Source organism: Cyrtonyx montezumae, unplaced genomic scaffold, assembly GCF_038088225.1.
Source record: "Cyrtonyx montezumae isolate F1298 unplaced genomic scaffold, pur_monq_1.0 scaffold_8, whole genome shotgun sequence".
NCBI lineage: Eukaryota > Metazoa > Chordata > Aves > Galliformes > Odontophoridae > Cyrtonyx > Cyrtonyx montezumae.
The window spans coordinates 42,333,432-42,360,708 of NW_027072089.1; the positions used below are offsets into that span (position 1 = coordinate 42,333,432).

The 27,277-nt window shown below is 37.7% G+C and overlaps 1 protein-coding gene across 1 annotated transcript in view; it reads left to right on the plus strand.

Annotated features, from left to right (window-relative positions):
* Positions 1-810: 810 nt before the first annotated feature.
* CHST9 (carbohydrate sulfotransferase 9) overlaps positions 811-27,277 on the plus strand; it is a 175,196-nt gene continuing 148,729 nt past the window's right edge. Inside the window, exon 1 of the mRNA XM_065752624.1 lies at positions 811-965. The gene's annotated coding sequence lies outside the window, so the exon portion shown is untranslated. The remainder of the gene's footprint in view (positions 966-27,277) is intronic.

Consider the following 27,277-nt stretch of genomic DNA (forward strand, 5'->3'; position numbering starts at 1 on the left):
ATGGACAATTTGCTATAAAAAAAATATGGTAGCTAAACTCCAAATTTCAGGAGTTACATATTTTAACTGACTTTTTCTCAACAAAAGGCACATGGTTAATTTGGTTTTTTTCATATGTGTAGGTGCTTTACTGCTTATCTCTGATGAATAGCGAGTCTCAAAACCTAAAGAGAACACATGTATGTGAAATGGATAACTGCAACTGAGTGTATAAGCATCTTGGAATGCAAATATATGTATTTCTTCTAGTTCAAATTACAACTGGAACTCAAAAAGATGTATTTTATGTATGACAGGTGCACACACTCAAACTTTACACCTTAGTTTTCATGCTTTCAATAATTTGGCATCTCATCTGTTATAGATGCAATAGATCAAAGCTATCAAATATCGTAGGGCACTGAAATACCATCTCATAGTTTCCAGTGCTGAAAATACTCTTGAGGTATATGTATATCCTGTAAAGAAGTTGTTTGCCTCCACATGACTTCAACTGACACATCCACTTTAGTTGAAAGGTGGGACTTAAATACAAAGCTATTTTTTTTCTGATGATTCTTGTAATGATTTTTAAATTTATTAGGACTGTTAGGAAATTTACAGAACTCAAATGCATATGCTGAAGTATTAGATTTAAAAGTGCCTTCTGAGCTTTACAGTGATTACTTATTCAATTGTTAGTGTTTCTAGATATTTGTATGTCACGAAGGATTCACATCAAAGGAGCAAATGAAAAACAATTCTGACTACAGCTTTTTGTTTTTCTTCAGCAATGGGAAAGCTCATTTGAAACCAGGCTGTGCAGTACTCCCAGCACCACCTTGGAATTCCTGGACAGGTCAGGCTGCAGTCGGATCCTGCCCCATCTCATGGTGTTCTCCCTCCAAGTTATCTGTCACTACAAACTTCAAGATTTTATAGGGAAAAAGATGATTTCCAAGCTGAACAGAAGGAGTAAAGAGCCCGTGAGTAATACTTAATTTGTTTATTTTGCTCCATAGAGCTTTAAAGTTCTTAATATATCAAAAGTCAGAGCTGAATGAAGAGAAGGCCTTAACAACAAATTTTATAGAATCATAGAATCATTTGAGTTGCAAGGGAGCGTGCCCAGAGAAGGGCAATGAACCTGGTGAGGGGTCTGGAGCACAGACCTTATGAGGAACAGCTGAGGAAGCTGGGACTGCTCAGTCTGAAAAAAATGGAGGCTCAGGGGAGACCTTATACAACTATCTGAAGGGAGGTTGTAGTGTCCTGGGGGTAGGCCTCTTCTCTCTTCCAACTAGTATAGGACTAGAGAGAATGGCTTCAAGTTGCTCCAGAGGAGATTCAGTTTGGATGTTTGGAAATAACTTCTTTGAAAGAGTGGTCAGGCTCTGGAATGGGCTGCAATGGGAGGTGGTAGAGTCACAACCCTGGGGGTATTCAATGAACATTGAGACACTGTGTTGAGGAATATGGTTTAGTGAGACCTATTGGTGATAGGTTGACAGTTGGACTGGATGATCTTGTAGGTCTTGGTGATTCTATGATCTTTGAGGTCATCTTGTCCAACTCCTCTGCAATGGACAGGGACACCTATAGCTAGATTCAGGTTGCTTAGAGACCCGTTCAGATGGACTTCAAGTGTCTCCAGTCGTTGGGCATCCACTGCCTCTGGGCAATCTGTGTTAGTGCCTCATCACTCTTATCATAAAAGACTACTTCCTTATATCCTCTCTAATTCTCTGCTCCATTCGGTTGAAACCATTTCCACTTGTCCTATCACAACAGACCCTGTTGAAGTGTCTGTCCCTTTCTTTCCTTTAGCTACCCTTTAGATACTGAAAGGTCACTACCAGACCTCCCTGAAATATATCTCTGGCTTACTGAATGACAAGGGTAGGAATAGAGTGGGGATGACCAATCTAAACAGCAGTGGAACTGCATAAGGGATCCTTTGTTTTGTATCCCCCACTAGACAAAGCTGTATCAAAATTTGTAGCCTACTAATCGTGTGACTTAATTTCTTGAACTGATAGACCAAGAAAGTCTGGTGTTGTCTGATTTCACTCCACTGTTCTCTGAAAGGGCATGCTGTGCAGAGCTGCAAGCAGGACTTTTATTCCTTAGGGTTACTGCTTCGTGTTCTCTGCACGCTCAGTTCAATGGCTGTATTTCAGTGCATTAGTCACATTTTCTAGCTCTGCTATTTTCTTTTTTTCAGATAGAAATGTGAACTATTAGATCAATCTAGATCACATTTATATCACACCAGGGTCTTGGTGTAGATGTTAAATTCTGCTTGCTCCATCTAGCACAACTCACACATATTGCCCGAGAAGAAATGAGTCTTTAAATGTAGTGTGTTCTTTTCATTACCAGTCAGAAAAGGAAGGATTTTTATAACAGACAGAGTCAAGTTCAGAAGTTCTATTTAAATGTGGCAGATTCAAAATGTGATACCTGAATAAATCTGGGCCAGAAATACCAAATTCACTCTTATTTTTGTTACACATCATGAATGGAACTTGCAGATTTCAGCTCCTTCACTATTTCAGGTCTTCACTTATTTTTTTAAGTTCTTCTTAAGCGAAGTAAAAATGCTACTGAGTTTATTGGAGAATTTGGTGGGCAAAATCGTCTGTTGTGCGGGAGGTCAAGTCAGATTAATGCAATGGTTCTTTTTGGCTCCAAAATCAATAACTCTTAGAAATTATTGCAAAGGGTTGGTGTATTACTGCCAGCTCCTCAGAAGAAAAAAAATCTATTTTCAGTGTCCTTACACTCACCCTGGCCACTTTGAAATTATACTCTCATTGGCAGAATTAATGCAAGTGCATTTGCCAATTTAATTGAAGTAGCATTTTTTTGCTGCACAGAAAATACAATTCTTTGTAGTAACTGATCTTTTACAAGTAAATAAAGGGTAATTATGTAGTCTGCTGTTCATTATATTACACAACCCACCTACAATTTTGCTCTACAGATGTTATAGAAGTCTATACAGATGCTTGGCAGCAGACAGAGAGCATATTTACTGCATACCTGCAGCTAACAGGGACCAAAGTCACTAAATCTGCAAAATGTAGTAAGAGATCACACAGATTTTCTAGCTGGTGTCCAGTGCTGCACAGATGCTATGCAATGAAATTGCAAAGTTACTTAGTCCTGCCTGTGAAGGCATAAATCAGCTAAGTGAGAGGATCCCATAGATGCAGCTAGTCTTGATTTCAGATTCAAGCTGTGTCTGCAGCTTGTCTGTGTGCCTCAGTGTTGTAGTTTCCTGCAATTTCAATTTGGAGGCCAGTCTTTCTATTAAATGTGTCAACTGTTTGAAGTGTAGATTTAGAAAAGAAGGCAACAAAAGTAAAAGAAAATGCTTACCTTGGAAATTAGTTTTACCTGTGTTAAAAGTGAGGCTATGTACAATGAGCTGTAAAAATATAGCAAGCAATGACAAGGTCTCAACTGATATTTTCTACGGAAAATAAAACCCAGTAGAATCTCATTGGGCTGTCAGAAACAACCCAAACATTATACACATGGCTGTTGCAGCTAAGAACCTGGAACCAGAGTATGCTGAAGTGCTAAACGGGATTTTGACAGCACTAGCCTCTTTCAGGACAGAGAGAATGATTTTATTCATTTCACTGCATTTCTTTAGTTCCATTATTTAATTCAAACCTGGGAAGCCAGACACCTCTTGAAAATGCAGAGAGGCTGACATTCCTCCTCGGATCTCTCAAAAACTGGGAGGAGAAGAGAAGACCTGCTACCTGTTTTGAAAACCTGGCAAAATTGTGACTGCAAAGAACTACTCTGTTCAATTCACCAGTAGATATTATTTCCCTTATTTAAAAAGCCAGCTAATTTTAGTTATTAAACCCTATTCCCTCAAAGAAATTACCAAGGAAAAAAAAGTTCAGTACACTTAAGGTAGGTTTTGCTTCCTTCCTGTGACTTTTAATTGGGCTCCAGTTGCTCTCCATTTGAAGCTTGGTCCTAATCATAAATAAGAAAGGAACTAGCATCCAGAAAATAAGAAATGAAGTGGTTTCACAGCTTGTAATACGATAGAAATATTGAAGAAAAAGAATAAGAGTAAATACTAAGCAAGCTTTATTGTTTCAGTCAGGAGGGATTCGGCTTGTGATCTGGAGGTTTTGTGCAGTCTGCCAAGACCGTTCCTCTGGCTCATGGCCCATCTCTCATTGCTGTCTTTCCTGGTGATTTCTCAAGAGAAACCTGCCAGGCAGATGAAATAAGTGCTCTTCCGATAGATGCCTTATCCAAGCTGCCCTCTTCTAAGGGTGCTGACCCTGTGTGGGTGTGCAACCAGGTGCCTCACAGGAGAGGGACTGAAAGGACTTGGAGGAAGCTGGCAGATGAAGGTGCATGTGTTGTACAACGTGTGAGGTTCATGGTTCAATGGGACTCGGGTCTCAGGAGCCCCGGGGAACCTTTAATGAACCTACTAGCAGGTAACATGAGTGCTCATATGACATCCATTCCCTGATGTTTAGGTCAGCAAACCACACATTTCTAAGCAGAGTACAAAATAATGCAGAATAATAGATTTCCTTCAGGGTTTTTTTTGTTTCTTTCTCTCTGTGTGAAGATGTTCATTAGGAGATTGTATTACTTTTAGCATATCTTAATGAAAATTTAGATTCTTGCAGCAGAGGTGCCAGCCATGAAGTGGAATGAGACATGTTGATTAAAATGACTCAAGAAAAGGAAAAAAAGAATATTGCTTTTTTAGAGGTGCAAATTGCAAGTCAGATCACAGCAAAAAGCTGCTTGTCTGCACTGTTTATTTCATAAGCTTCAAGCATGAATGTTCACTGTGGAAAACTGGCACATTATCGGAGCTCTGGTAATACTTTGGACTTTGCAGTTTTTATTCATTTCAAGCTGTTTCTCACTGTTATAAAGGTTTTCTAGACAGCATAGCAATGGTAAGACTATACTGACAACACCTCTCATTCAACAGATAATTCAGTGTTTCCATAGAAAAATACAGACTTCTGGAGTTTAATAGATCCAAAAGGGGGTTTACTCTGTACAAGGCTTTCAAGAATGTCTTGAAAAAAACTTTGCTTGGGGATGAGTTTTTTAGAAAATGTTTGATACATAAGAATCAACGTATAACACTAATTATATGGAAATGTAATTTCTCATTATATTTGTATGCAAGCTTCCCTCACAGTGTGTGCAAGGGAACATTTCTGTAAGATATGTAGACTTGCTTAAGAGTCGTGGCCTTATATCCTCAAATTTCCTTAGGCATACAAATTGTACTACTTAATTAGGTTCTTCTGATGAAGGAAGAGGAATGTCTTGCCATTTGGTAGAAAAAGCCAGTTAATGGTAAGGTGGAATAGTGATTTACAACTGTAGATATATTCTAATCCTTATTATCAAGCTAGTCCTATGTGAGGGATGTTGATAGAAAATATTAAGCAAACCTTGAGTACTGATGACTAGGTTTTTCTAAACTGTTGATGAAGTTTTATAATTTTCATTATTTTGTAGAGAAAGTAGTTTAGTTATATGGCTCTGTCATTAAAATAATCCTCATTATCAAGAAAGATAACTCCTGGTAACTTTGTTTTCTGAGAGCAAAGGGGCAACAAAAGGTGTGCAAATTCTTCATTATGTTCCTCAGATGGAGAGTCATTGTGAGAGGATTAGAAAAAGAGATTTCAGAGCCTGTGCCATTCTGTTTCTGGTTTCCTGGAGCATTTGTTTGAAGTATCTATTTTCCTGATCTAAAACCTCCATCTCTGAGAAATAGGAAGCATTCCTCTTTGTTATTAGAAAACTTAATTTGTCTCAGCACCATCTAAGGCAGTGGTCCCAAAATGGAATGTGTATACAGCTCAGGAACTGTGGAAGACAATCAATTGGGTGAAGTAATAATATATATCTTTGTAAAAAAAAAAAAAAAAAAAAATGGATATTTATATTTTAAAATAGCATTTATTTCATCCAGCCCATCACATTTATTTTTTTTATTTCTGTGTATATTTTATACTGTACATAATGTATTACTATAGCAGTAAATGTATATAATTTATTAACAAATATACACCTATTGAAGTGCGTGGACAAATGTTTGTTATTGCTAATGTGTTGTGATTTAACTTGTAAGGCAGCTAAGCACCACAGTCATTTGTTCACCCCCTTCTTCAAGTGGAATAGGGGAGAGAACCAAAATAAAACCCCAAACAAGTAGAACTTGTGGACTGAGATAAAAACAATTTGCTAAGGCAGAAAAGAAAAAGTACAGTAACAGTAATGATTATAATATAAATTTAGGAAACAAGTGATGAGCAGTAAAATTTTTCACCACCTGCTAACTAATGCCCAGCCAGACCCTGAGCTGCTCTCCCTCAACCAACAATCCTCAGTTTTATTGTATTTTCACATGATGTCATACGACATGGAATACCCATTTGGCCATTTTAGTTCCACTGTCCAACTTGTGCTCCCTCACAGCTCCTTGTGCTTCATCTTGTACCCCCACTTTGATGGCAGGACTTTACAAGAAGATGAAACATCCCATGCAGCACTGTTCAGAAACAATTGAAACATTGGTTTGCTATAAATATTATTTTTTTTCCCAAAGGCAAAATATAGTATCATACCAGACACTAAGAAGAAAAAAGTCAACTGTCTCATCTGAAACCAGAACATAATGGTGTGTGACCAAAAAAGTTTGGCTACTTCTGGTCTATGTCCACATGCCTTGCAGTCCTTCTAAACTTGCCAGAATGTCATATATTTTCTCCTGTATGTAGTTGAAAACAGCAAAGATCTTCCTCACAGTGCACCTTACAGGTCAAGAAGTCTTCTGGGAACTTCCCTAGAAGTCTTCCCCCAACCAAAGGATCATTGCTTTCCCTAGCACATAATAACTTTAACAACCCAACTTTTGGAGCAGGGTCTTAGAGTAGGACACAGCTGTGATGTTGATAGCTACAGCACTGCCTGTTCCAGGCCGGTAAATACAGAGTGCTGTGTTCCACTTGAACTGTTGAAGGATTGTCAGCTTACAGTAAATCATCAAAGCAGTGTGCATATTGCCTCACTAATTGTATTGCTCCATTTTAATTTCCAAACTATTTGATGAGTTTTGTGGACATGGTTGAGGATTTACATTCCAATGTAAAAAGTTTTTTGTGTGTATTTGTTTTCTTTCACTGAAAAGAGATATTGAATTATTTTGTGGGGTACCAAGTGGTTATCTGAGAAGGTTGCAAAACAATATAAAACAGTCAGAAAGAGACAAAGACATGATCAGAAGTTTCAGCTGAGGGCATGGGAAGATGTGACTCACAGAAATAATCTGACAGAAGCACAAGCATAAAACACATGAAAAAGGACTTGAGATCAAGGATAATGTCAACATACAGACAAAGGAAAAGTAAGGTGATTTGATGCATCTAAGCAATTTCTTATGTTTTTGCATAGATTTTCTGCTTCTGATTTCAGGCAGGTATGTATGTTGGTATTTCCTGCCTCATGTTTTTGCTCTGTCGATTTTCTTGATCATCATTCACTAGTATTGCAAAAATTACACCATTCATCTGTCATTATTCTGACCTCATTTTATCTATAGTATCCTGAGTTGTTTTTATGCCCAATTTAGCACTTATTTAATTGGTATTTCTTAATATATAGTTTCAACTGCTCATTGTGAACACAGGAAAGGTGTTATGTGAGTTATGGATTGCATCAGTGGATGACTTGACAATGCAGTTTTTCAAGAACATCCACCTACTAAATATAATAAAAGCAAGAATGAGAAAAATAATCTGTATTCGGTACTTCAAAAAAAAAAAAAAAAAAACCAACCCTGAACTCCAAAGGAGGGATTTGTGATCAGGTAACTAATAAACAATAGGAGGGACTTCAGCATGGAAAAATTTGCCCAGTTTTTGCAAAACCAAATGATAGAATAGCAAGCACGGTCACTATCTGAGGTACTTACAGCAACAAAGCCATTTTGGGGGTTTATAACTTCACTTGAATTAAACACAAAGTTGCAAATGGAAAACCCTGAAGAGGAGCACTGGTGGATCTTGTCTAGTTGCCATAACGAAGTCCTATAAAATGAGATTACAAAACCTGATCACTCACTTTCTCCTTGTCTCGCTTGTCTGAGTACAAATTGGTAAGTATGCATTGCTTACCAGCTTGTGGCCATGCCAAAGCTGAGAACAGCTAAGAGGAAGTGCCATGTTCCTCTACAGCTCAGATCTGTAATGGATGATGGGATAAGGGATTTGCTCCAGAAGATGTGGGATAACACCCTGCCTTGCAAAGCAGAGGGAGCAATTTGTCATCAGTGGTGGGAGGCAACACTGGGATGGATCATGGATAACTAACACAACCCACCTGTTTAGCAGATGGAGTTAAAACAGGAGCAAACTTCTCATATGCCTCCATATGGGCACATGTGTCAGTTTCTAGTACTCACTAGGGAAGAAAGAGAGGGCAGCTGCTGGAGAGCATCATCATCAATCTCATCATCCATCTGCTTTTGCAGGCTTTTATCTATTAGAGGATTAAGTTTATGATGGCTATAAAGCCCCACCCAGAGCTAAAATGCAGAACATGTGTGGTATGCTGGAAGTGTATGTCTCACATACAAATGGTTACATGGAATTGAAATTCTCTTTCCAGCTGCATCTGCTTTTTGTGGCAAGAATGTGCAGTTTTTATAGATAGCTATGGTATGACCTTGTTAGAAGAGAAATAGGCATTGTGTAAGTAGGATACTTCATAAATAGTCATTACTTCTAGCACTTACAGAAAAAAAAACACTGATATTGAGAAGGATATGAACAACTTCAAAAATTAAACTTAGAGGATGAAGGTCTTGGAATGCCATAAATAACAGCTCACCCAAAAGCTCGTGATAGAATAATTCTCTCAAATGTGTCACCCAGTCATCTGGACATGTTGCTAAGTATCAAACACAGCAATTACAGACCTTTCTCTCTCAAATCAAGATCGTTCCCTTTATGATTTCCCCTTGGCTATATCACAGTATAATCATTTGGCTGCTATTAAAATTTCTTGCTGAATATCGTTTTCTCACACTGCAATTCTTTATAGTCATATGGTGAGATTTAATCTTCTTTGCAAAATAATTCTAGCAGGATAAAAAAAAATATTTTTTAAACAAGCTTGCAAGCTTGTTTTCATTTGCTTCTGAGGTTTTCATTTGCTATTTGTTTAGCTAAAGAATGGTGTAAAAATTTAACTTACTGGGAAAGATAGTTTAAATTAAAGAAATAATATGATTTTGAATTCAGTACATTCCTGAAAACTTTAAAGAAAACACATTTTCAGAAGTTCTTCAGTTTGTCAGTTCCTTTCATTTATAAGAAAAAATAATAAAATAAAACAAAACAATGAGGAAGATAGCAACACCATAACTAAGAAGTAAGAGAAGATTTTCGCAAATATTTGATGCTACAATCTGGATCAATTTTCCAATTTCCAGAATGATTTCAAATTGAAACAAGCAGTAGCTTTCCTGGATATTTTGTTTTCTGTAGCTATTCTGTGAGCAAGCAAACCTTTTTGTTTATCTTGAAAGTATTTGTGAAAGTTGTATCTTGAGATCTTGTATCTGCTTTGTTGTGTTGCCAAAAGCTTCCCTTGGGAAAGGGAGTTCCAGTATATCATAGCAGCCCAATTGTCCAATGGAATTAGCAGTTAATGCTTTAACACTACCATTTGTGCTAAAGCTACATCGATACTGATATACTAAACATGACAAGCGCATTCTCACAAGCTGTGGCACACAATGCTCTTTATTTTTTCATATACTTGTTTCGTATAATTTTGACCAAAGCAGGGTCAAAGGACAGTAATGGTCAGGGACTGTCCTGAGGACATCAAATGGTCCCAAACAAAATAGAGGAAGATGACTATTAGGGCACAATGCCTGTGGGACTAGAAAACAGATCCCTGAGCATTTTGTTTACTTGCACATGCTACTGAGTTATTGTGACCTAGGCGCTTATCAGAATGTTACTTAGTATATGCTAGAAACTTTCCATCACTAAAAGGTATGTGAGCCAGCAAGTATTGGAATACATGCTTAAAACTATGTTGCTGGCAAAGATGTACTTCAACAGGCTCAGCTAGTTGAGATGCCCAAGTCTAAACATAATGTACTTATATACACAGGAGTGTAAGAGTGTAATAATTATTCATAAAATATTGATATTGTTTTGGGATGTGGTTTATGAGAAGGTTGCTGATATTTATTAAGATAAAATTATTATTTTTTAATTTCCCTCTCTTTTGATGTTTCCTACCTGTTTTAACGTGTAGTTTATGTGCTCTCTGCTCATCAGAAAGCAATCAGTGCTTTAGTTGTTAACACAAAAACAGGGCCGGATAAGACAAGGTGTCATTGCTCCTTGTCTTCCTACTCTGTATATTCTCACACTAGAGAACTTCTGGTTGTAATTTCCAAATTCTATTATCCCTTCTTATCTACTTCATTTTAAAGGCCTTCCTTGGGTTGGGGCAGTAGCGGATATGTATACAGACTGGGAGAAAAACTCTGAGTTTTCTTGTTGAGGGGGATTTAGGGATCCTGTTGGAAGAAATACTTAACACGAGCCAGCAGTCAGCTTGCAGTCTGGAAAGCCAACAGTAACCTGGGCTGCATTAAAAGAGGGATGGCCAGCAGGGAGAGAGAAGGGATTGCCCCCTCTGCTCTGCCCTTGTGGAACCCCTTCTGGAGTATTGTGTTCAGATCTGGGGCCCCCAAGTCAGGAAATATGCAGAGCTTTGGGAGGTGAGAGGGTCCAGAGGAGAGCCATGAAGATGATCAGAGGTCTGGAGAACTTCTCCTAAAAAGACAGGCTGACAGAGCTGGGCTTGAACAGCCTGGAGAAGAGAAGGCTGTGAGGACACCTAATTATGACCTTCCAATATTTAAAGGAAGATTATAAACAGGAAGGAGATCAGCTTTTTATATGGATAGACAGTGATAGGACAAGTGGGAATGGTTTTAAACTAAAGGAGGAAAGATTTAGATGAGATATCAGGGGGAAATTTTTTGACTGAGAGGGGAGCAAGGTGCTGGAGCAGGCTGCCTAGAGAGGTTGTGGATGACCAGTTCCTGAAGGCATTCAAGGCCAGGTTGGATTGGGCCCTGGGTGGCCTCATCTAACAGTTGACAACTCTGCTTTGAACACAGAGTTGGAACTGTTTGATCTCTGAGGTCCTTTCGAACCTAAAACATTCTATGCCTCTATGATCCTATAGTTGATGCTGCAACTTGGCTAGGTGACACAGGCACAGCCCACATCAGCTGTTCCTGTCACTAACAATGTTTATCTCCTTCCTCAATTGAGTACTTCAGATGTACACCACAAAACACATGTACACTGTCAACAGAAATCCCGGCTCCTCCACTGAGGAAGAGGAGGAGGTGAGGAGAAGGGAACACAGCCTCCAGCCCCTTCTCTGGTGTGGTGTAGGCCAGCAGAGCTGCCGTCAGCCATCTGCATTCCCTCCTCCTGCTCCCGTGGAGGCTGCATGCCAAACGCCTGCAAATCGAAAAACATTTGTTCTGTACTATAAAAACCAGTGGCTAACAGCTGCACATGTTGTCTCCCGTGTTGTAAACCTGTCATCAATGCTGTATTGTTTACATATGGCTACAAGGCCTTGTAGCCCAGCATCCCTGCGCAGTGCAGTGGCAGTGGAGGTATTCGTGACAGCTGTGTCAGCTGGAAGCAGCACAGCCAGCTTATTTGTTTCAGCAGAGGCCTTGGTAACCCCCACTCCAAAGACACAAATCAGATTCTTTCATTTTTTTAATGAGCTCACTGTTAATAATAGATCCACTGCAGTGCAGATGCTGGAATGGAAAAACTAGCATTTCCCTAACAAGGCACATAATTCTATAAGATATAATGGATTTCAACTGAAATAGTTACATCCAGCCAGGCAGCACTTACAATTCATGACCAAGTGTCCAAAATGAAATCAAAATCTGGGAACGATGCAAAGGTGCTAATTTTCCACATCAGTGGAGTTTATCAAGTTCCTACTGATTAATATGAAAAGATGTTTGCTTATTCAATTGTTTTCTTTGCACAGACATCTGAGAGATGTTGATTTAGATATTACAAGTATTTCTAGATTGACACAATGCTTTTAACACAGTAACTCAATTCTTTCTGAATTATAAGTGGCAGTTATATAGGGGAAGTTTATTTTTTTCTCTTAGTGACGATATTCCTATGTAGAGAAACAATTTATATATATATACTTATATGAAGGCCTTTCTTGAAATATCAACAATTAATTCATTGTTTCTTCCAACAACTTCCGTTAAATAAAAAAAAGTTATTAACTTTCCCTGTTCAAAAGGAGTCATTTACCCAGGATTCTTAGCATAGCATGATTTGAAGTTGCTTGGCCAGAAATGAGAGAAAAATATTAAATCAGCTATCACTTCAGAACACATGCCACACCACAGAACTCATTGAATGTCCTCAGATCATTAAAACTGAGGTTGAATGCTTACCTCCACAGCAGGGATTATTCCAGCTATTTGTTAGGTGTAAAAGAGAGAAGCATAGGCACATGCTTTCCAAGTCTACCAGTGTATATTTGTGGCTAAACAAAAATCTGAAGTCCTTTCATGATGGAGTAGGAAGATTCCTGACACAGAGTAGAATAATTTCAGATGGAGATTACCTACTCTCACTAGTTTCTCCACTGATGTGGCCCCTCTTTGCTCTTCAAGGATTATCATTCTGCACACCTTCATGACCTTTAGGGCTGCTGACAACATGTAAAGAAACTGCAACAGTCCCACGTCATCAACAAAAGCTGGTGCCAGCACCCAGCAAATAACAAATCAGTGTTTTTGATGCCCATGTGGGTTTTGAGAGCACTGTATGCTGATAATGCTTTGCAGATGTGATTATTTTATTTTGGTTTCTGAAACAGATTTGGACAGCAGGTACTGTCCTGTTCGACTGCATGCTGCTGATACTCTCTCTGAACATATGCCTTTGGAAGAATTAAGGCCTGATCTTGCAATGTGTTAAGCACCTTAGAGAAATTCAAAATATTCCATACCTCTGATATTTGCTACACCTTGCAGCATGTTTTATCACAATCATAAAACTCTTATCAAAAAAAAAAAAAAAAACAGACTGAAATGCTGTAAAGGTGCTTGAGATCTTCATTGCTTGGCATGACTAGAAAATCTGCAGCCAGAGCACCTTGTGTGATATTACTCTGTCTGAAAATGATGGCAGGAGTCAGTTATTCTCCTGTAAGGACATGCTTTGGAAGATGACAAATATCTGCTGAGCACAAATATGCTGGGCATCTACCCTTCCACAACAGTGGACACCATACCAGTGAAAGTCCATGTCTTGTGAATAGGGTCTTATTCTCCTGATTCCCAAAATGCCAGGAAAAATACCATCTCTCATGGTCATCTTGACAGTACATTCCTTGTATCTAACCACAGCTACTTTTGGGACTGCTTTCATTAGCACTCCCTGGATTGATGGGTGGTCACCACACTGGTAACTACTCTTTAGCCTTTGATCTACCTAAAAGAGTATTGATTCTGTTTTAACTAAACATTTTCTTTTCGGGTTTTGCCTTTGAACAAGGATCGAAAGAACCAGCCTGAACTATCTTTTAATCTTATGTATTATAGATTATGATAAATTAGATAGGATTTGAAAAATTACCTCTAAATGTCTCATAATTATTAATCACTATCCAGAATCCTCCAGCCCCCACAAGATGATCAAAGAACATTTGTTGTGTTGTTAGATGCTGGTAAAGGTTATGATATTCAATACTTCTTATTTTCTTAATATCAATGACAAAAATAAGTAGCAAAAATGTAATGTTTTTGGAATAGATTAATTTCATCCCCCTATTTGTATTCATTGGTTTTATTAATAGCATCACATTATCTGATACTGTCTAGCATTTTAGACGGTAGGATGACTTTATGCAGTAAGGACAACAACAAACATAATAGTAAAATGGTACAATGTTCCAGCAGATAAATATGCATTAGCATTTCTTAGAACTAGCTTTACTGACCAACCAACAAAAAGGGAATTAATCTTATTTATTGTTACATCATTTATATCTAGAAATGTGTACATTAGTCTTTATGTGATTAATATACATTAGTACCACAGGATCCTTTTCATGCCCTTAGTAATTAGCAGTTGCTTGACATGAGGCTATAATGCTACTTAAAAGCAATTATAATCTATCATTTGCTGGCTTAGTTTGACTTTTAAGTTTGGAGCTTTTTGGCAAGAAGTACTACGGCATTATTATTTGGCCATACTGCAGCTGTTCCACATGGAAAGCCTAAAAATTCTCATGGACAGATTTTATTGAAAGAAGAGCATGAAAGCAGTAGTAACAGTAATAGTTGTGAAAGTGAGATTTGGTTTGATTGAAATTTTGGATACCCTCAAAATAGCATCAATCAGACTTCTCCAGAAAGAACATACATACAGAAATATGTCAGCTATTTTATACGTTAGGCTTGAAAAAACAGGGAACTGTGTTTTATGACCCTTTCTAACCTTGAATTTTTGAATATTCCTCCTTTTTTCTATTTACTCCCTCTGCATTTTGTTTTGTTGTTGTTGTTGTTGTCTTTTGTTTATTTGTTTCCAGAACCTGAAGGTTTTTCTACAGTAACATTCTATGCTGCATTTTTAAGGGTTGTCTATAACTCTGAATTCCTGTCTTCTACTGAATCAAGATTTATAATTAGTGTAATTTTCAAACAGAAATTGAGCAATGGAGAAAGAAGGATAATACTGAAGGTATTCTAATGCAGGTGTGGATAAGCAGGTAAAGCAGGAGTAGCTGACTCTTGACTACTGAACACACTTTGATATTTTCAGATGGCAGAGATAAACAATATAGGTATCTTTAATATTTTTTTTTACATAACTTAAATACTTAAGGCAAAATTGGGACTTTCTTACACCTAAGTGCAGCTAGAACTGAGCCAATGAGTAGAAACATGCTGAAATGTCGCAACAATTCAATTGCCCTTGGTTGATTGTTAAAGTGATATCCGAGTCTTTAGCATCAAGAGATTACAGTTGTAGTCAGTAAAAGAAATCTTGACACTCATATACCTTTTCTGTTGAGGAAGCAAAGAAGGTGTACTGGTATGAAGTATCATTATGTTGTTATCACTCAGGTTTAAACTACAGCTGTGTCTGACAATTTCTTTTACAATAATGCACCTCTTAAGCACAGTGGTAACAAAGCTCAGTATAATTTCTGCCTTCTATGTAAGCTACGTATATTAAGTCCTGATTTGCTCTGTCATTTTGGCTTGAACACATATTCTGAAAACAGATTGCATGATCAAAGGATTGCTTCCCTTAAACCCACTAGCAAATTTTGTAGGTCTTTTTTTGTTGTTGCCCACTTGATCTGGTTTCTCATGATTCAAAAAAAGTGGAAGTTTTAGTTTTCTGTTCTTAGTACCCTTGTATCTGATGCCTGTGTCTTCTGTGACCTGTCGTTCTGTTTCACTTTTTGGGGTTTTTTGTTGTAATTTATTTGACGTAGGGATCTACTTTCAGGGACACTGCCAAACTGTCTGAAGTTTCCAGCTCCTAGAGAGTGTGGCTTGCTCTATTGACAATGGTTACTGTGATAATAAAGGGCGATGGAGAAGACAAAAAAAAAAAAAAAGAGTATAATCAAATCCACAATTTGTTTTACTAGAAAAATATTTACAATCTAGTGGATTATATGAATGTTAAGAATTTATTTTCCAGTTAAATATGCCACTTATATTGGTATAACTGCTTCATTTTTTGGAGACAGTTCTGGCCTTTTGGTAGGCCAAGTAAAAAATATTATTGGTACCTCTGTTATCCTTCCTCTCAGGCAACACTGGAAGCATGCATATGCTGAAAGCATAGCACAATAGTGTAAGAAACATATGTCTCTCCATCTTGAAACAGTTTGTTACAAGAGGGGTTGTAATGCCTCTACCAGTAAATACGTGAAGATATATCCATATTTCTTTCAAGCCATAATGAGAAAAGATACTTTGTCATAATCACCAGGAAACTGACAAGGATAGTATTCACAGCAGAAATGAACTGGTTTGTAAAGAGCAGAGCATTGAAGTACATATGTAGCCTTCTAGAAGGAACAGCGCACATGGACAACTTTTATGACTTCATAACTTTTAAGAACAAGTTTTACAATGAACTTCGTGAAAAGGATTTAGGGCAAATGCTGTCCATGACAGTAGGATATACAGGCACAGTAACCCAGGATGTCACCTCCCTCAAGTTTTCAAACTACATTTTTATATATACTCTTACTATGAAGTAGTTCTGGAGGAGAGACTAGACTAATTTCTGAAGTTTGGGGCTCTCTTTTGTTTAAAACAAATAGTATTTCATTTATGTATGGTGATTACTAAAAAAGATGTGATCAGTACCTTTAGTAAGTTAGGTATGGAAAATGATACCTGAAAATAATGTGTTAAAGTCCTTTCCTCTTTGTACAAGGCTCAGCGACACTGCTTATTATAATTTATTTAGGTGGTGTCACTATGGGATCCAAGTTAAATGCAGAACTTTTGACACAGTTCAGTGGTTCATACTCGCCAGAATATCTGCTGTTTCTAATCTAGCTGCTACTATCTGGTTACTGTGAACAAGAAAATGCACAAAATACTTAGTGAGCTCATATATCTAAAGAGAAACATGGTGTAGTACACAGTTGCTTTTACACTGAGTTTGAATAGATGCTTACAGCTATGAGACATACTCTTAAGTGGATATGCCATGATAGTAAGATTCTCATTGAAGTTGTTCAGCAGCCATTTATACCATCAACAGTTTTCATGGAGTTTTAGTCACCCTTTCCTTAGGTCTTGGCTTGAATAAGAACTTGCCAGAGGAAAGATCTCAAAGTGGTCTTTGATGATTAAAAGACAGGTCATTATTATTATGAAATATGAAGCAAACAGTTCTCTCTGTTCTGGCTTCTTTAAAATTCAAACAGCTATTGCCTCTCCATAAGTTTTCATATATATGGATACTTGTCAGAATCCTGCTATAAAAAGGAACAGACACAAAGACACAATGGTAGTCAGGGCACTGCTATTTTCTATGCCAAACTCTTACTGTGGCCTAAGGAAAGCTGTTACAAAACTAGCTCTTCTCAGCCTTGAAATCTGCGCCTTAAACTTTTTGTCAAAATAAGGGACATGTTGATATATGGAAATCTCTGAGACATCAGAGTGTCCATGTTTGGGAAGGACATGATCATTCTGCTTTTGTTTAACTTTATCACTACTTTGGATACTTCTGCTTTTGTCCTACTTTTCCTTCTTTTGGTTGACAGTATATAAGATATACTCAAGTCTATAGCTTGATAGAATTCCTGTGAGCAACTTGTAGTAAAGTTATTATATGTTTTTTGTGTATCCTGTGGAGACAAAAAAAAAAAAAAAAGAAAGAAAGCATTGACAAAATGTCCTCAATGTACCATTAATTCAGTTTATTATAGCCATAAAATGTATTGACTAAGAGTAGTATTAAGCCTATGTTTTTCAACCCATTTTTCTTACTACAGAAATAATGCTTTATCAAATCTACATTTTTTCTGCTTCATGCTTCATACTTCCTGCACAGTCATTCTTCTGCTAATATAAGTGAAGAAGTTATGCTGAAAGCAAAACCTTCACCCTCTGATTTTTCACACTGAAAAAGCAGTGTGATTTAGTTGCTGTCTTTCATTAACTGGAAAAGGATTAAAAATGTGAAAGTTGGTAGCAAAGGACAAAAGCACAAACTGTTCATAAATCAGCAGAGGCTTGAGGTCCTTTTAATTATTTATTTTTAATTATTACAGTTAATAATAGTTTAATGTAGCTAGAATAATTGAATTGATTATTATTGATTTTTGTGATGACTTCAGAACAGAGAACTCTCACCCCAGCTTAACAAATTGACTGATAAACTGTCTACATTGTTAAATATTAGCCTGGAAGTAAAAGATAGGAAAGAACACGCTTTGTCCTCTGATCAAGCAAGTTGTCAGTCAAAGCTGCAGAAATATAGCTAAGGAGTTTGAGAACTGAGGGAACATAAGTTCAAGACCCAGGAGGGGAAACATAAGTCCAGACAATATGCCAATTAATTGAATTAAACAAAAAAGATTTAAAAGGGGTTTCCCTCAGGAGACAACATAAAAGAAAAGACAATGGTTAATTCAGTAAGGACAAAAGCATAAATGAGCTAACTATGAAAGATTCAGAATATTTACAGATGATGGTGTCTGAAGAATTGAGGAATTCAGCTTGCAATTACAGTGAATTTATTATGCCCCAGCAGCATTTCTAATTTGGTCTCCTCTATCCTCTGAACAAATATGCTCATCCTTAAAATCCAAAGCAAAAAAATAATCCCTTTCTAGTTTCAGTCAGATGGTGAAACTGATTATGATCAGCAAAAATTCAAAGACTGAAAAACAAAGGCAACTTCACTGAAGTTTCTTGTCCATCATCTGTATCAGCATTCACAGGCTTCAAGGCTTCACAGCAATTTAAGACATATTTGGCAATGTTCTGTTTGTGAAGCTCATGAGCAATACAGGCCCTTATGCTTCCCTTCCTATGCACAACTCAGAGATAAATGGAAGAATATAAAAAGTCTCCTTTCCCACACTGGACGAGCATGAGTGGAAGGCTGTTCATGCAGACAGGAGTTGTTCCTCATACTGTGCCTATTGCTGAGGATATTGAGACCTCTCCCAGTAAGAAGCTCTTGCTCCACAAAAAGAGATGACTTTCAGAGAAGCTCTACAAACTCTGTGAAGAACATATCTGCCATTAATAAATACCCAAGACTCGCAAATGATGTTTTGTCCTATGCATTGTGAAGATATTTAATATTAGAGAAGAAAAGATAAGAAAAGGAAAGAAGAAGAAAATTTTAGTATCTCTGTGATTGATATTCAAAGGGTTTTGAATATTACAACTTTACAGAACTATATACTCAGAAGTTTTCATGAACCACCACCCTTTCCAAGGTAGAAAATTGACACTCAAGTATGCATGAAGTTCCACAAACAAAACATTCAAGAGTGCAGCCATATCTCCCAGCAAATTACAGAGCTCTGAGCTGATGGAGAGCTGACACTCAGCAGCCTCTTTAAGCCAAAGAAATATATTGTAAGTAAGCCTGCCTCACTCCCTCACATATTCTGAAAGAGAAAAACTCACTTCATTTTCTCCTGGCTTCCTAACCTAACCCAACCCACATCAGGCTGTTCCAAAGCAAATCAGAATGTTTAATTAACTCAAACTTGTAGTCCTTTACAATGGTTCTTGCTTCACTTAAGAAGGAAAGTGCTAGGTAGCTCCTTAGCTCAGTAAAGACTCCATGCCCTAATTTGGAGGACTTCAGGGTTTGGTAAAACAGATATGGCTTTTTACTGTGTAGTTCTGCAGCTTCATTATGGTTAACAGCAAAGACCATCAGACCAGCATTAGCTGCCTTCCAAGCCTGTATTTTCTCCATTTTGTGAGTACTTCTTCCTTTTCTCAGTTTTGTAATACTTGCCTTTCTTCTTTGCTTGCTGGAGTGTTGCTTCTTTGCATTTATCAGAATAGGGACGACTTCCCTTGCAGTAATTAACCTCTGCTATTCTGTACAGGAATGAGCAAAGAGGAGGTCACACAACCCTAGGGAAACCTATACTTTCATACACACGTACTCTCCCCTCACAATAGGTTTTTCTCCATTCTAACAGCTGTACTACTTCGACTTCTCTTCCCCAGTGAAAAAATAAATAAATAAATAAAAGTGTGAAGCTGTTACTTTGTGGTGTGAACTAATCTCTTACCAAATTAATTCCAATAAATCAAATCCCTACTGAGTCATACGTAGAGTCATGCAGGTGGATATTAGAAGAGAAGAGCAAGAAATATTGGCATTCATAAATTTAAAAGAGAGCAAATTGATATTTTTTAATTTGTTTAAACAAAAATTGTTCCCTGGATGGAACACTGTGTACTTTATTTTGCCTGGAGCAAATGTTTATGGCTGGGTTAAAAAATAAAAGTTTGTGACATCGTATAGCACTGCACATGCACACAGAGACATATGGACATGCACATAAGCCAGTTTCTGTCCAATTGCTTTAAGTCAGATTAAATCTCTGCTGTCTCAGCTATTAGTGGGTGTCTTGGGAGGCATCAGGTTTGAAAAGATCCTTCATCTGAAGCGATCTTGTGTCAGCTTGTTACAATGATGTGTGGTATGCTTTTGTTATGCCCTCCATGGCACCTATCAGTATTTCAGGTAACAGCACAGGGAACTGGAATTCAAGTACTCATGTCCAGAGGAGATATTTTAATGGCAACTCTAAAAGCAGAAACAGTGCTTTGATTTATCAGAAGATGATTCAAGCAAGTGTTGTATCTTATATTAGATGTATATCTCTATAGACTACTGAGAGAATGCAATAGTCAACAGAGTTGTTCTGCAGGATTATGAATGATATGAGCATCATCAATAATTCCTTATTTATTTTCTCCTTGTGCATGACCTATGGAGAAAGTGAAGAGCTGTCGCTTTTACGTACCTTTTTTTCCTAATGCATACTGTAAAGCAAACGGTGGTTACGTGGAGCTGTGCCAGCTCACAGTTCTGCAAATTGCAAATGTTGCAGAAGAGTGGTTCATCAGTTGTCTTGGTCAGTACTGCAAAACTAATTTTCTTTTTATATTGAGAGAAGTGCTTGCTGTTTTGACACAACATTAGCTGTTTTGCATGCAATGTATAATAATGGATTTAGTCACTAAGGTATGATCTTAATAAGGAAGACAGGCAGAATAATAATTCAGAGACTGTGCTGATTGTGACCTCCATACAGACTTTTAACTGCTTCTGGGGCTGCTGTGTATGTAAAAATCTATACAGTAAAGGTACATAAGGTGGAGACTGTGTTTCACTAAAACTGTCATTAAAGCTGCCCCCTCCCAATAGGAGGAGTCTGCTTCCACCTTGCCCAGAAACAGTTGTCAACTGGGGGCCAGGAAATGAGTGAGAGCTTTGCTGTGAAGAATCAAAGTGTCTTGAGGTTGCGATGTGGACTGAATGCAAAGTTTCTCTGAGTGACAATCCTATTACTGGTGAGAACTCAGGAGACCAACCAAAATTCCCGAGTTAGAATGCCAAAAGGTATTTATTTCCCTCTATCTTATTCACACTCATGCATACACATTTAATTTTTGAGAAAATTCATCAGTGTGCCCCTCTGGGGATGTCTTTGGGAGTGGTGGTCACACTATCTTTTCAAAATGTCTTTCTTTTCATACCAACAACAACAAAATCAAGACATTATTTACTATTGATAGTAAGGATAGCACAGGCAGCATCACACAGGACAGATCTAGGAAAATCCCTAGAGTGAATTCTTGTACTTCAATGAAAAGGCACTGCATGAGTGATGAAGGGACAAGTCTTTCATTACAGATGCATTGGACTAGTGTCTAAAGACATAAGTTCCACTTCATGAGCATTTTGAAAATGTGTTTTTTGTTCTGAAAGCAGAGAGCTTCAAAATAATTTACAAAGGAAATGGTCTCTTTTGAAGCGTATGACTCATGCCAGACAGAATAAAAAGCTTCTACTCATTGCTGCTTCATAAACCAGACCCAAAATATCCCCTCATCCTCTTGAATGGGTTAAGTAGCATGTGATATTTCTGCAAGGTACTACTTTACAGAACTTTTGTCTGGCTCACGGAGTAGTGCTCTTCCTCTTGTTCACCAAAGATAGTGTTTGAAGCTCTTCAAAATGGAATTACTGGAGACCAAGAAACCTGGCAAAAGTATTCTAACAAGGAGAGTGCCCAAGAAATTATGTCTCCTGTTGCCACTTCTCTTTGCTGGGAACAAGGAACCTGGGGTTGGAGGCCAGTTTATGTACCTGTCAATATTGCCTTATTTGGTTTTCTGGGACAGAAATCTTTTGTGTGCTGTACTACTTTTTAAATTGTTCAGTGTTACCAAGTATTGTGACTTTCCTGACTGCTGAAGACCTCTAGTCCCTTGGTATGTTAAAAAGCAAACCAATTTCAACACATGAAGCATTATTGTCCCAACCATAGATTAATTCTGGTTCATGTAGGGTTCTCTAGGATAACAGTTGAATTACAAATCTTTTCAAATAGTTTAGTGATCAGGACCTGCTCAGTTACCAATGCAGTTACAGTGCAATAACAGTTGCCAGTGCAGTCTTTACATTCTTCAAATAATGATACATGCTCATAAGTGCTTGTTTCCCTCTCCCTGTTGTCAAAGGCAGTGAGAAAATGCAAAGGGGTGAATTTTCATCATCCACTTGCATCTTGAAGCCTATAGCCAAATGCCTGTCAATCAACTTCGAGGTGAGGACAGGAAAGGGAAGCTCCCTGGCATATGGGGGAGTAGATAGGGAATAGTAAGCCAGGAAGTACCCACCACACTGGAAAGTAGACAGCAGCCACAGCAGGATTGCTGCTTTCTAGAGGCAGGGTGTTTTGTTGTGCTTTTTAGAGTTTGAGTTTTATAACAGATATGGATCTCATCACTTTCTGCACAGCCTGTTCCTCATTACTTCATATTTGTCTTCCAGTGGTGTTCTTCGTTGCACAGTAACTAAAGTTATTGCTTTCAGCTTTCATTACAGGTGACAAAAAAGAAATAGGACTTGCTTAGATTTAACACTTTGAGAAAGATGACCCAGTCACCCACTTTTCCCTGGACTCATTTATCTAGTCCCAGTAAAATTGGCTCTTACCCATAAGGTTTACTCACCAAAATACTTTCTCTAATTCTTTCTCTTGAGAGTAAAGAGGGCACTAAGACTGAAGGACAGCTAACAAAGCAAAACAAAATAGTGAAGAATTTAAAATACTAAACTCTAGAAAAATCTACGGTTTCTGTAGATAGTCCAAGAGAAGATTCCCTCCTATATTTGATCCTACAGTTTCTTCATGAAGTTTATTTATACCCTGTAATCTAAAGTAGTGGTCTCACCCCTTAGGCTTTTCACTGAATGGATGAATTTGTCATACAACCCAGTTTACCAGTGAAAACAACATTTCTTGTGAATTTTCCTATTCTCTTTCAAGGTGTGTTTGTGCGTAACAGCTTTAAAGTGCTTTCTCAGCACTTGTGGTTAGCAGAATTTCATCACAGCAATCTGTAAAAATCAAATCAAACACAGAAGAGATTGTCAACGCAGCGATGCTTTAAAATGTGCATGTATACTCAGCAAGGTTTGTGCAGGGAATTACTTTACAGATGGTAAGTAGGGGTGGGAGGATGATGTTCATTTGCTTTTCCAATGTCTCTTCAGCTCCAGAGTGCTTTGTAGCCAGACGCATAAACCATAGAACACATGGCCAGAAGGAACCTGAAAAATCATCATCCTCAGTTCTTCATTTCAAAGCTTAAACTATTACTGAAGAGAGGTGTTCAACTAATCCATTCCTGAGATAGTCTAAGAGACTCTGCAACCTACAATACAAGGGCCTTCAGTTCTTGTTGTATTCCTTTAGGCCTTTGTTTCATTAGTTAGAAAGTATTTTCTGGAAGCTAAAACAAATCTCTCTAGTTAAAAGACAGCAATGAAATTGCTGGAAGTTAACTTTTTTAGATCTTGCCCCAACACCAGTGGACTCAGAGGACAGAATTTACTTTCATCATTTGTAACACATCTAGAAGTTCTCACTCTGTCTGTTCTGTAGTATCCTCAAATATTTTCAATATATCATGCTTCTTTGTCTTCTAGTCAATTCTTCTGTTCTCCCATGAACTGTCTTTACTGTGTCTGTCTCATTTTTATTTGTGATACAATTAAATCAGTTGAAGAATTGCCAAAAATAGCTGTTATTATATGCAATGACATCTTGAACCTATATCACTTTCTGAAGTAAAAGGATTTATTTCCATCATTTATGGAGAGCTAGTGAAGCATTGCAAAACCATCTAAAACCCTTAGGGAGCCAAATATTCTGAGTAAGTTTCATATCATATCTTCCACATGAGGTAGTTACAATGCATTAAAAGCAACTAGGATCATGTATAGCAAAATTTACATTAACAATATGGAAGATGCAAAGAAGAGAATTTTGCTAATTTTTTCTCCAAAACCTTGCTTCCAGCTACCCACCCAAGATTACAATCTGGAGCTGTCTGAATTCTGTTCTTGAATGTCTGAAGAGTCATGTTGAACACAGAGTTTTCAACTTGTTTTCTTTTCCAGATTGGTTCATCTGAATCTCTTTATGCCACATAATAATAATAAAATAGCATTTATGCACGTGTATAAGTAATTGTATAAAATCATCCACAATTACAGTGTTAGAGTTTCCTGGAAATCAGAAGTCTTCTTTCATTCTACTTTTCTTTCCCAGTGTTAAATGTTTATCAAAGTAAGGATAAGAATAACTTGATTTTATGCATTACCGCTGCTCCACTAATATTACTGATGTTGATGCCTCTCAACATTTATCACCTTCTTAACACATTTTTCCATTTAATAGTTCACGTCACGAGACTTCATACAAAGGCACAAGGACAAATAAATATTGTTAATTTAGTGCTCTCCTCAGTAAGCTTTATGATAGCATTTTTGAATGACCTTTTCTGTTAAATGAAAATAATTCCAGCACCACATCTTATTTATTACATCAATAAATTCAGATACCAAAAACTTTTTTTGCATAAGTTTTGTTGTGATTAGAAAAATATAAATTCAGATGTGAAAACTAACCTGGTGTTCTGTTATACTATTCAGTATTATATTTGAGTATGCAGTAGTACCACAGACATGACATGGACATGGTTCATGCTGTACCTGCAGGCTGGTTATAGGTCAGGATTCTGTGCTAGGACCTCTACTGTTCAATACCTTTATCAAAGATCTGGAGGAGGAAAGAGAATGCATAATAACCATGGTCTGCACGTGGCACCAAATGGGTGATGCAGTCACTGTGTTTGGTGGCAGAATTGCCATTCAGAGGAAGCTAGACAGGCTGAAGGCCAACAGGGACTTCATGATGTTCAACAAGGAGAAAGGTGAGATCCTACAGGCTAGACATGCTAACTTCACACAGTGATACAGGTGGGAACTGAGCAGCTGGGGAGTTATTCTGCTGAACAGAATCTGGAAGTTCTAGTGAACAGTGGGCTGAGTGGGAGCCAGCAGAGGGCCCTGGCAACAAGGAAGACTAATAGCTTCCTGGACTGTGCTTAACGAAGTATAGCAAGAGTATCACTGTAAGTCATTATTTACTCAGCCTGTGTTAGACCATACCAGAAACACTTTTCCCAGTTTAGTTGTCCCCGTCCCAAATCAACCCCCCCCCTCCCCATGACAAGAATGATGTTAATATGGAGCTAGATCAAGGAAGTCCAGTCAAAGTCACAGTCTGGAGTTTGCTCTCTACACAGAGGCAGTGGAATTGTGGCTTGTTAAGCCTGGAACAACTTCCAGAGCACCCAAAAATGGTCCCCCCAGTACCTCTGGAGAAGTAATAAAAATTACAGAGAGGTATTGCATGGCGGGAATGTGAGAGCCAATAGGCATAAACTGAAACAAGACAAGCTGAAATGTGATGAAAGGAAAATATTTTTCTCAACGAGCAAAATCAGGCAATAGAATGGGATGCCCAGGAAAGCCTCTGTGAAGTCTCCAAATCTGTTGCAGCTGATTCTGCTTTGAGCAAGACTGGAAAGAGGACTCCCAAGACCTTTCCAGCCTCAAGGACTAAATATTATTATTATTAAGATATTGAGCCTTGCACACTTTTCCTCTTGATAAGCTAGAGGGCATATCTTGAACCCTTATTTCAAGTGATTGAAACAGGTCGATACGTACCAGTGTGCAATACCAAAAATTTCCATTTATCGCCACTTTCTGAAATGTTAATAATCATGAATGCAGCTCAGACCACATTTAGATAGATTTTTCTTCATCAACAAGATGTCCTTAATTCTTTCTTGTATCGTTATTCCCTCTTTCCTGCTCTATATGTACCCCATCTCTGCTGTGTGAGCTCATTTCTTTATTCTGACAAATAGCAAGCCACAGCGGGGAACACATCCAACTGAAAAACAATATGCAAGAGAGGAGTAAAAGGGACTTTAAGACTTTGTTCCTACCCTGAGTAAGTTTGCAATAAACATTTAGTCTCTGGAGTTTTTAGATTGTGTATAGGATACGTATAAAATGGTTGCTACTTATGAAAGGTTTAAAGTATGAAGGATGGTACTGAGGCAGTTTGTCATTAATGATGTGGATTGACATGCTGTGGGAGAACAAAAAGACTAGCCCAAGAGAGATAATGTAAATATCAGACTAACAGCTGAAACTGTCACTTTCAAACACAATTTACAACCCAAATAATTTTATTTCCAAGAGGGTTAGTAGATAAAGCTGATTCATCCTCAAACATGTTTGCTTTGCAGGAGGAGCTATGTATTATCTTGAGATGAATTTGGGAGTACATCTTAAGTTCACTGTATTTATAAATAACATTGAAAACACAGTGAGCGTTGAAGTATGAAGTTTGCTGATACTACAGAGTTATTCAGTGTGATAGAAAGAGCAGAGATTAGAGGAGTGCCCACATTAGCTTTCTAGTTTTTGTCAAGAATGTGCTTCTGAAGCAAATTTTATGATCCTCAATTACTAGGCTGTACATGTGTTGTCAGGAAGTCTCTGAGTGCACAATCTAGATTGCAGCTTAGGAGAAACTAAGCTGGAAGGTGCGCTCTGACTACTAATTAGCTTTCCATCCACTTACCCAGGCTAGTTCTAAGTATTCTCCCATGCAAACACCTCAAAATGTGTTTACATGGATGTTGGATTCTCAGCATCATCTGGTTCACTCTGTAATTGTTTCATTCTGAGTTCTTACTGAGCTGTACCACTTAGTAATGTACACATATTGTAGGAAGAACTGTGGGGAAATATTACAAGTCTGAAAACCAGAACAGAATTCAAGTTCAGTTCAGATAAATACAGACTAATGTGCTCAATAAAGATGGAGAGCCACTCCAGTGTAAAATGATGGACTCTCAACAAGATCTTGGGGATATGTTAGGTACATGAAAAATCAACTATGTAGTTCTTGTACCTCAAAATAGATAATCAAAGACAAGTAACAATCTTTCTGGACAAAAAATGGCTGAGCAGACTAGGAAAAC